Below are 7,829 nucleotides of genomic sequence, written 5' to 3'. Positions count from 1 at the left end.
CCTCATTGGCAGGGACCACATGTCTGGAAGCCACATGTCCCCCCTGCTAGACCACCCACTGGCAGCAGCAAACTCTGCTGCTGCTCTAGAGAAATATGATTCCCAGAATGCTCTATGCTTTGCACTTTGCCCATCTCTCTGCTTTGGGGGGAGAATGAGAGAGAACATGTTTTTTTCCATGCTATACCTCTGCTCACAGCATTCTGGTAGAGAATCACTCCTTTAAGGATTCATCACCTCTACAGTATCTTATTGTTGATATCAAGGAAACTCTCCAACTACATAGAAAATCTTAATGGGTTTTGTAGTTCTCGAAACAACAAAACCATTTCCTTCTCATGATATTATTTGATTAAACAAAATAGGTCGTTGCTTTATACTAAAGCTGCAACTCAAAAAAACCAAAACATTTTTACAGGCCCTTTTTTTACCATCTCCCTTTTGTTCTAAGAGATAGGAAAGCAAAGCAGTTTTAAGAATTGCTGTCTGGTTACTATTATTGTTTTTCTATTTCTGTGAAGTATTCATTATGCAACTGAACTCTTCTTTAAAGGACAAACTCAACCCCCTGAATGAATAGACAGAAATTTGACGACTTTGTTCTTTTTTTTTGCCTTTTGAGATTTTTCCGGATGTTGGTTTTCTGTTTCTTGTGCACATCTTGATTTCTTTTTTTTAATTAAGTCTAAGCATGGGATTAGTGCCATTTGGATATCATATTGCTGACAAACAGGCCTATGTGGAAAAGGATGCAGTTTGGCTTGATGTATATGTACTTAGATGGTTTCATTGTGACTTTTGCAAACTATCCTGAATTGTGGTATGACATCATCTAATGAAACAAGTTTCCTTGTAGAGTACTTGTTTCTACTTTGATTTGTTTTGAGCTCTGTACTTTGTTTTTATGACAGTTGATTATCATGTAACTGTGGGCCTCTGCTTTGAGTGCCCCGAGATAGTATAGTTCAGTGGTTTTCAACCTGTAGTCCACAGAACCCTGGGGGTCCACAGACTGTCAGTTGGCACTGGATTCACAACCCAGACCCGATACCTTTGCTCTGGGCGAGCCCAACCCTCAGATCAACCGCAACCCCTGCTGGTTGATAATAGGTGAGTTTATTGATACACAGTGGTAGGAAATAAAAGCAATTCAGGCAAAGCAAATACAGTGTATATTACCCAAATTCCCCAGTCCCAGAATATACACAAGGTGAGCAGTCCAGCCAGCCGGTACATAAACGCCATGTTGAGGTTCTTTGCTTGAGTATCTACCATCAGCAGTCTTGGAGCTGGGGGACTGATGCCAGCTGTCTCCATTCCCTCTCTTTTGAAAACTCTTCCTTTTTGTATTGTTTCTTCTCCTGGTGGCTCTTGATCTGTGGTTGTCGCTGATTGGCTATGTCCTGTGTTATCAGCCAAAACCCCCTTTTCAAAAACCTATTACATGCCCACCTCCTAATTTGGGGCTTTACCGATGTCCTTCTAATTTGGTCAGTTCCCCCAAAACCAGAAAGCTTAAGGCTTTTTGCAAGCAGGCACTATGGCCCTGGAGCCAGGCCTGTCTCTATTATGAAAATAAAGTTTGGATGTTTTCAGTTACCCAGGATGTGTGGTCTTGCTGTGAAGCTTCAATCAGTTGTTTGATTTGATGCAGATATGGCAGCCGAATCTCTGAATCCAAATCTAATTAGAAGACCCTTTAATCTTTCTAAATCTAATTGGAACTCTCCGAATCAATTTGGAAAGATTCGGTGATTCAGACATAGACACGGTTTTAAATGTTTTTTCTACATACCTCAAGGCTCGTGAATGCCGAGATGCTGGGGTGGATGGCGTGTCCCGGTGGGGGGTCCCCAGCACACTTGGCAGCAGATCTGGAAATGGACCACAAGCACTTCTGCGTCTACCAGGGAGCACGTCGGGAATCCCCGCCCTCCTCCCAGCTTGGTGACTGGTGCCTCCTGGGTCTGGGGGGGCACCCGGGGTGTTCCCATGGCCAATTGCTGAGGCGAGGCAGCATGGGGTGGCCCCCTGCACACTCCCTGGTGGACCCAGAAGTGGACTGGAAGTACCTGGTACCTCGACATAAGGAAAAAAAACATTTAAAGTTCTGTCTATGGCCAAATGAATCACTGATTCTCTGAATCGGCATTGAATCTTCAGATTCAGATTTGGCTGAATTTAAATTGGGACAGTGATCCAAATCAACAAATCGAATCACTGCCCCCAATTTGGGCCGAATCTGAATCAAATATGGCCCATTTCACACACCCCTATTAGACACCCCGTCTGCTTCTGAAGACTGGTAAACCTGTGTATGAGACCCAGTCTTTTAAAAATCAATTAACCCTTGCTGCTATAACCATTATTCTAATGCATATTACCTATAAGCCAATTTTCAAAAACAAACCTTTAAATATCATTTCTAAGCCAACAATGTAATATCTAAGTGGCCTGTGAAAGATGACTTTGATCAATCAAAAGTATGCGAATTTCCACACTGACAATTCAAAGGGATTCGCACCCCCATTTGAAATTTCCAAAGGGGTCAGCACCTCCATACAAAATTTTTTAGGAGTCCACAAGAGAGAAAAAGGTTGAAAACCACTAATATAGTTCATTCTTGTTTTGAATGTAAAATTTGGTATCACATTAGCTCACTATATCAGATAGTACAGTAACCTATACTATGTGTTTACAGCTATATTTACCACAAATATCTGAATTGGCATATATTACATTTATTAATTTTATCAATCTGTATAGTGCCTAATGCAATAAAAGGCAGGCATTCAATTTTTATATTTAGATTGGTTTAATCACAAGTAAAGGAACAAAAAACAAAATTAACACATTATCATTACAGACTACTTTGTTTAAAATGTAATATACTTTTATTCTAAGAGCCAGTACGTGAACAGGGTTTACTAGAGTGCAATTTGCAAAGAAATGTTTGTGAAAATTAATTTTTTTCCAGCTGTAAAACTGAAATTATTCCATGCTTTGCCTTAACGCATGTCCCAGGTGTGTTTTTTTTTTACCTCAGTGTAATAGGAAACTGCATTTTTATTTACAACATTATCCAAAGAAACAGGAATTAATTGTGCAGATGGTAAGGGAACAATTATATTCACCTCATCTCAGTAGTGGGAAGACTTCATTCCAAGTGTAAAGGAAACAAATGCTTCTTCCTATACTTTATTGTTATTGCTACATGCCTTTCTAAAGCACCCATTCACTGAGGTTTATATGGGCAATTCACATGATGGAAGAGTTGATCAGTTACCATACCTCTGAAAACTATCTTACAAGATTTTCTACAACTAGCTGACAGGGGTAATTTTTTCCTTGAATAATATTACAGTAAAACTGAAGGTTATCAAATGGCTGCACATATATTCAGAAAGCACTGAAATCTTCAGCCAAGATTACACTCCCAATAGGACTGTCAGATACTCCTGACCTATACGATAGAACAGAACTGCATACCCAAGTTGTCTGTCTTGCCTCCTTCCTTCGTTGACCCTGGGCTAGGAACACTCCATGAAGGAAGGGATTCTACTGAAATATCCAGAACAAGAGAAATGCCATGAGGCTTTGTTTCTGACATACTGCTTCACAATCCGTTTAGTAATTTTCTTCAAGCATTCTTCTGACCATCAAGCTCTTCTGTGCTTTATAAATCTAACCTGAATATTGTTCAGAACTTCAAATAACAAGAGATGTTGCAGTTAGAATAATCTCACCCTTGTGGAAATGTCTGCTAAGACTTAACATGTTGCTTGAACTTACGGAATTTATAGACCAGCATTATACTTTCAAAAAAGTGTATAATTTTCTGCAGTTCTATTTCCAGTTCTGTTTTACCAAAATGTTTACAAAAGATGATTTTATTTCTATAAAACCCACTTAATCCTAAATGAGCAAGTCCTCGGAGATGGGGGTTCCAGCGTAATACATGAACCTGACATTCCATTTGTTCATCTTACAACATATCTTCTTTAAAGGTGGTATGTCAACTAACAAACCAATAAAGTTTGGCAACCATTTCAGTAGGGCTCTTCACTGCACTCCAGTAGTTTTTGCAGTGGTAGAAGACTTTCTGTGGCTGACTAATAATACATCCACTAATTAATGAACCAAATTAAGTCTGAAGGCTTTATTGAAAAAGTGTTATGTGTTTGAGAAGAAACTGTCATTTATCTTGCCAGAAAAGAAAAAAAACAATTTTATACAGGAAGCTGGTGTTTAATTAAGGTGAGCACCCACACAGGCTTTTACCAGTCTTGTGCCCCAGGGATGAAGCTGAAGCCTAATTCATGACTGGTAAGTCTCTTGCCTGAAGAACTTTCCTTTTTGGCCTCCCTCTCTTTCTTTCCCTAGTAGGGGCATCCCTTTTGCTGCTGTGCCCAAGCCTAAAGAAAATGATGGTGCCTCAAAGAAGTTAGAGCATAAGAGTGCATGTGTGTTGTTGGAAATCAGAGTGCTTTCAGGTCTGAATCTTTTGTCCGTAAGTGGGAACAAGACATGGGGCGGGTTTTACTGCCACAAAATTATAGGAAAAATAGGTCTGGAAGGGACCTCAAAAGGTTATTTGGTCCAGGGGTTCGCAACCTTTCAGAAGTTACAAGCTTTGGACTGAATTAATAAAATCCGGTCCAAAGGTGGGTTGCTGCTACTACCCATTTCTCCCATTGCCAACATCCCCTGCTGCTGAATTGCCACTGCTGTCTTGGCTTAAATTTCTGATACAGTCACTTGGTGGGCCAGATCTGGCTCGTGGGCTGCTTACCCCGATCTAGTCTATCCCTGTCTAACCCATTCCAGACAAGCGTTTGCCTGGAATGAAGAGAAAAACACTTATCAATCTTATCAAGAAATTGATAATGGCAGTAGGTGGAGGTGACAATAGCTCTGTGTTTTGGAACACCAGGGGAAGTAATAGTGGTGGGAAGACCAAAAAATCATGTTCCTTCTCTGCTCACTCAGCAACGCAGCCAACAGGGACCAGGATGCCTTAATGCTAGATGAGTGGCTACAATGAGGTAGTCATGGAGAGATTAAAAAGCATGTGTTGGGAAGGAAAGAAAGCAATTTAAGGCAGAGTAAGGTGAAAAAGGTGGGATTTTGTTTTTAAGTGATCATGGGGTTAGAATGATGGGGAAGTTAAGCAGCAGAAACAGTGAAAGGTATTGGAAAAAAAAAGCTATCAAAAGTAACGAATAAAATGAAACATTAAATGAAAATCGTGAGCTGCAAATGAAAACTAAATTAGAAGTAAAAAGGAAGAAAACCTAGAAAATTCACTTGTCCTTATATACTTTCTCCCACTATATATCTTGGAGAAAGAAGGAATCCGGTTTTGAGGATATTCGTTACTAATCTGCCTTGTTTTAAAGCATCTCAGTCCAGTTAGCTACTACATAATGTTATTTATAGCTGTGTCCTTGGCATCTTTTTACACAGTAACACAGAATTCTGTGTGATTGCAGCATGATTATGTGTCCACAAGATGGTGCTGCAAGCTTGTAGCACCACTCTGACCTGTATTTCTGCTACATGGGGATTTTTTTAAAGTGTTTTGCTTTTTTTTTTTTTTAATAGAAGAAGCCTGTTAAAGATTCCATTAGCAGGATGGCAGTGTCTCATACTAAATGTTATCCTCAGTTTTCTGAGTGGCCTTAAAGTGCATGTCCCCACAAGTGCACATGTGCAGTGGCACACGTTTCCTGCAGGACAAATAGCGGTGCTGCTGCTATTGATCCTGGGCATGCCCCTTCTTGCGTGCTCTGGCGCACGGCAAAGGTACCTGAGTGATGTTGGGGAGGTTGGGGCCTGGCCCCAGCAGCCTTACCTGGGGGCCTCCTGGGGCAGCAGCAGTGTTGAGCCGCCATGTTCTGGCTGGCCAGGATCCAGTTTCTGGTGGTGCATGCTGCTGCCATGTGTGCTGTGCCTCTTTTTTTGGCACTGGGATCTCCTGGTGTCAAAAAAAAAAAACCCACCGCACTGCAAATTAGCAGTGCAGCAAATGGGTGCATGTGCACCGTGTGCAGTTGGCAGCATGTCAAATGGCTTTGAGGCACTGCTCGTGGGGACATGCCCATTGGCTTCATCCATTTCACATCTGGATATTTAGCTTTCTGCCAATAGTGTCATTCCCAAAAAATGGTCATCCCTCTGGTTGTAGATTTTGTGGGAGCCTGCTGGTTGTTTCTGCCTTGCTTGTGTTGTGATGTGGATATCAAACTGCCTGTTGAGTTCTAACAAGGTCCCAAACTGACAGATACCTAGAAATGAGACTTTAGTCCTATCCATGCCACAAAAGGTGTCCAAATTTTGAAAGCAGTTAGCTGTATGTACAATGTTTTTCCCCTGATACTTGGAATAACTTCCGGGTCTAGACTTTGCTATAGAACAAATGTGTACTAGGATGCACATCCCACAAAATGATACCTTTTTCAGTCTTAATTACAGAAAGATGTGTAGAGTGGCCTTGCTGCAAGTTTTCTGGGTTGACTTGTCTGTGTTATACAGCATGCTTCACTAGTAGTACAGGTGCATAATGTTGGCATACATATAGTTTTCCCACCAATTTTAATAGTGTAGAATGCAGTGACAAATTTGGATTGTTGTAGAATACCTACTGCAGCTTTCTTTCTGGATATACTTTGCACCTGTGCTGACCATCCCTTCTTGTTAAAAGATACCATGGAGGCACTTATAAAGATATTAATGCAGGACATTTGCATTAGTGACAATTGCAGCATACAGCTCATTGTAATGAAATGTAAGGAGTTTGTAGAACAAAAAGACCAAAACCTTTTAAATTTAATCCTGCACATGGCCATCTGTAAAAAAAAAAAAAAAAAAAAAAAAAAAAAAAAAATTAAAATTACTGTAAGGAAAACCTGGAAAATTTTCTTAGTGTACCACGATAGGCATACTTTCTCACTCATCTAAGTAAAAAGATTATTATTTTCCTAGGTGAATAGGGGGACTTCTTTAAGATCAATGCAGAACATATACGAGAGAGAGGCTATGCTTTCAGTTACAACAGTGTACATAGGCATAACTCCATTGGGTGTGAACAAGTGTTCACTGTACCCAGTTTAGGTTTAGGTAGCTTGCTTTAAGGGAGCAGCTCCCCGGTGTGACTCATGGTGCTTCATAGAAAGTGCCATGAGTTAGACCGACCCTCCCAATCCAACAGACGTTCACTGGTGGACCAAGAGGGTGTGTGATCAAGTTCCCTCTTTGGAGCTGATATGGAGAGAGAAGTTGCGTGCCTGCAGCTTCTGGCCCCTAGCCCTACCCCCCTCCAAGCTCCTGTGCTCTCTCAGGATGGGAGGGGGAGAAGGCAGGGGGGGAGGTCTGTTCTGGGGTTTCCCCAGCCATGCCAGAGTGGAGGGGGGTGGATTGGAGCCACCTACCTCAGGGGGAGGGGGAAAAGGGGAAGGGGCCTCCAATCCACCCACCCCACCATCCAGCACTGGCTGGGGAACCCCCCAAGCCAGGCTCCCATTCTGAAGATAGTGCACAGAGCAGAGTTTGGCTACATCAGCCAAGCCCTGTTCCTGGCTGCACTGATAGACATTTATGAGGGCACTCCACTTTTGAGCACCTTCATCTGAACCCTTGTGTAATGAGGGTGCAGATTATCACCCGATTGGGCATTTTTAAGTGCTCTGTAGCCATGATCTTCTGTCAGTGCACAGGGCTAGAGTACTTGCAGCGGCTCATCATGCAGCAAACTGCCAAGTCTGTCAGTGCTACTGTCATGTCTGTTGGTGGCCATGAGTGGCTTAGGCAGCCTGAGGTTAGTAACTGGA

At 41.8% G+C, this 7,829-nt stretch overlaps 1 protein-coding gene across 2 annotated transcripts in view; it reads left to right on the top strand.

The window, feature by feature from the left end:
* Positions 1–7,829, top strand: part of ZNF385B (zinc finger protein 385B) — a 363,103-nt gene that overhangs the window by 6,651 nt on the left and 348,623 nt on the right. The gene's annotated exons all lie outside the window — the stretch shown is intronic.

This window comes from Gavialis gangeticus, unplaced genomic scaffold (genome assembly GCF_001723915.1).
Source record: "Gavialis gangeticus isolate Ggan-Ray unplaced genomic scaffold, GavGan_comp1, whole genome shotgun sequence".
NCBI classification, from domain to species: Eukaryota; Metazoa; Chordata; order Crocodylia; family Gavialidae; genus Gavialis; species Gavialis gangeticus.
Note: the sequence above shows the minus strand (reverse complement) of the source record. Positions and strands in the feature narration are given on the sequence as shown.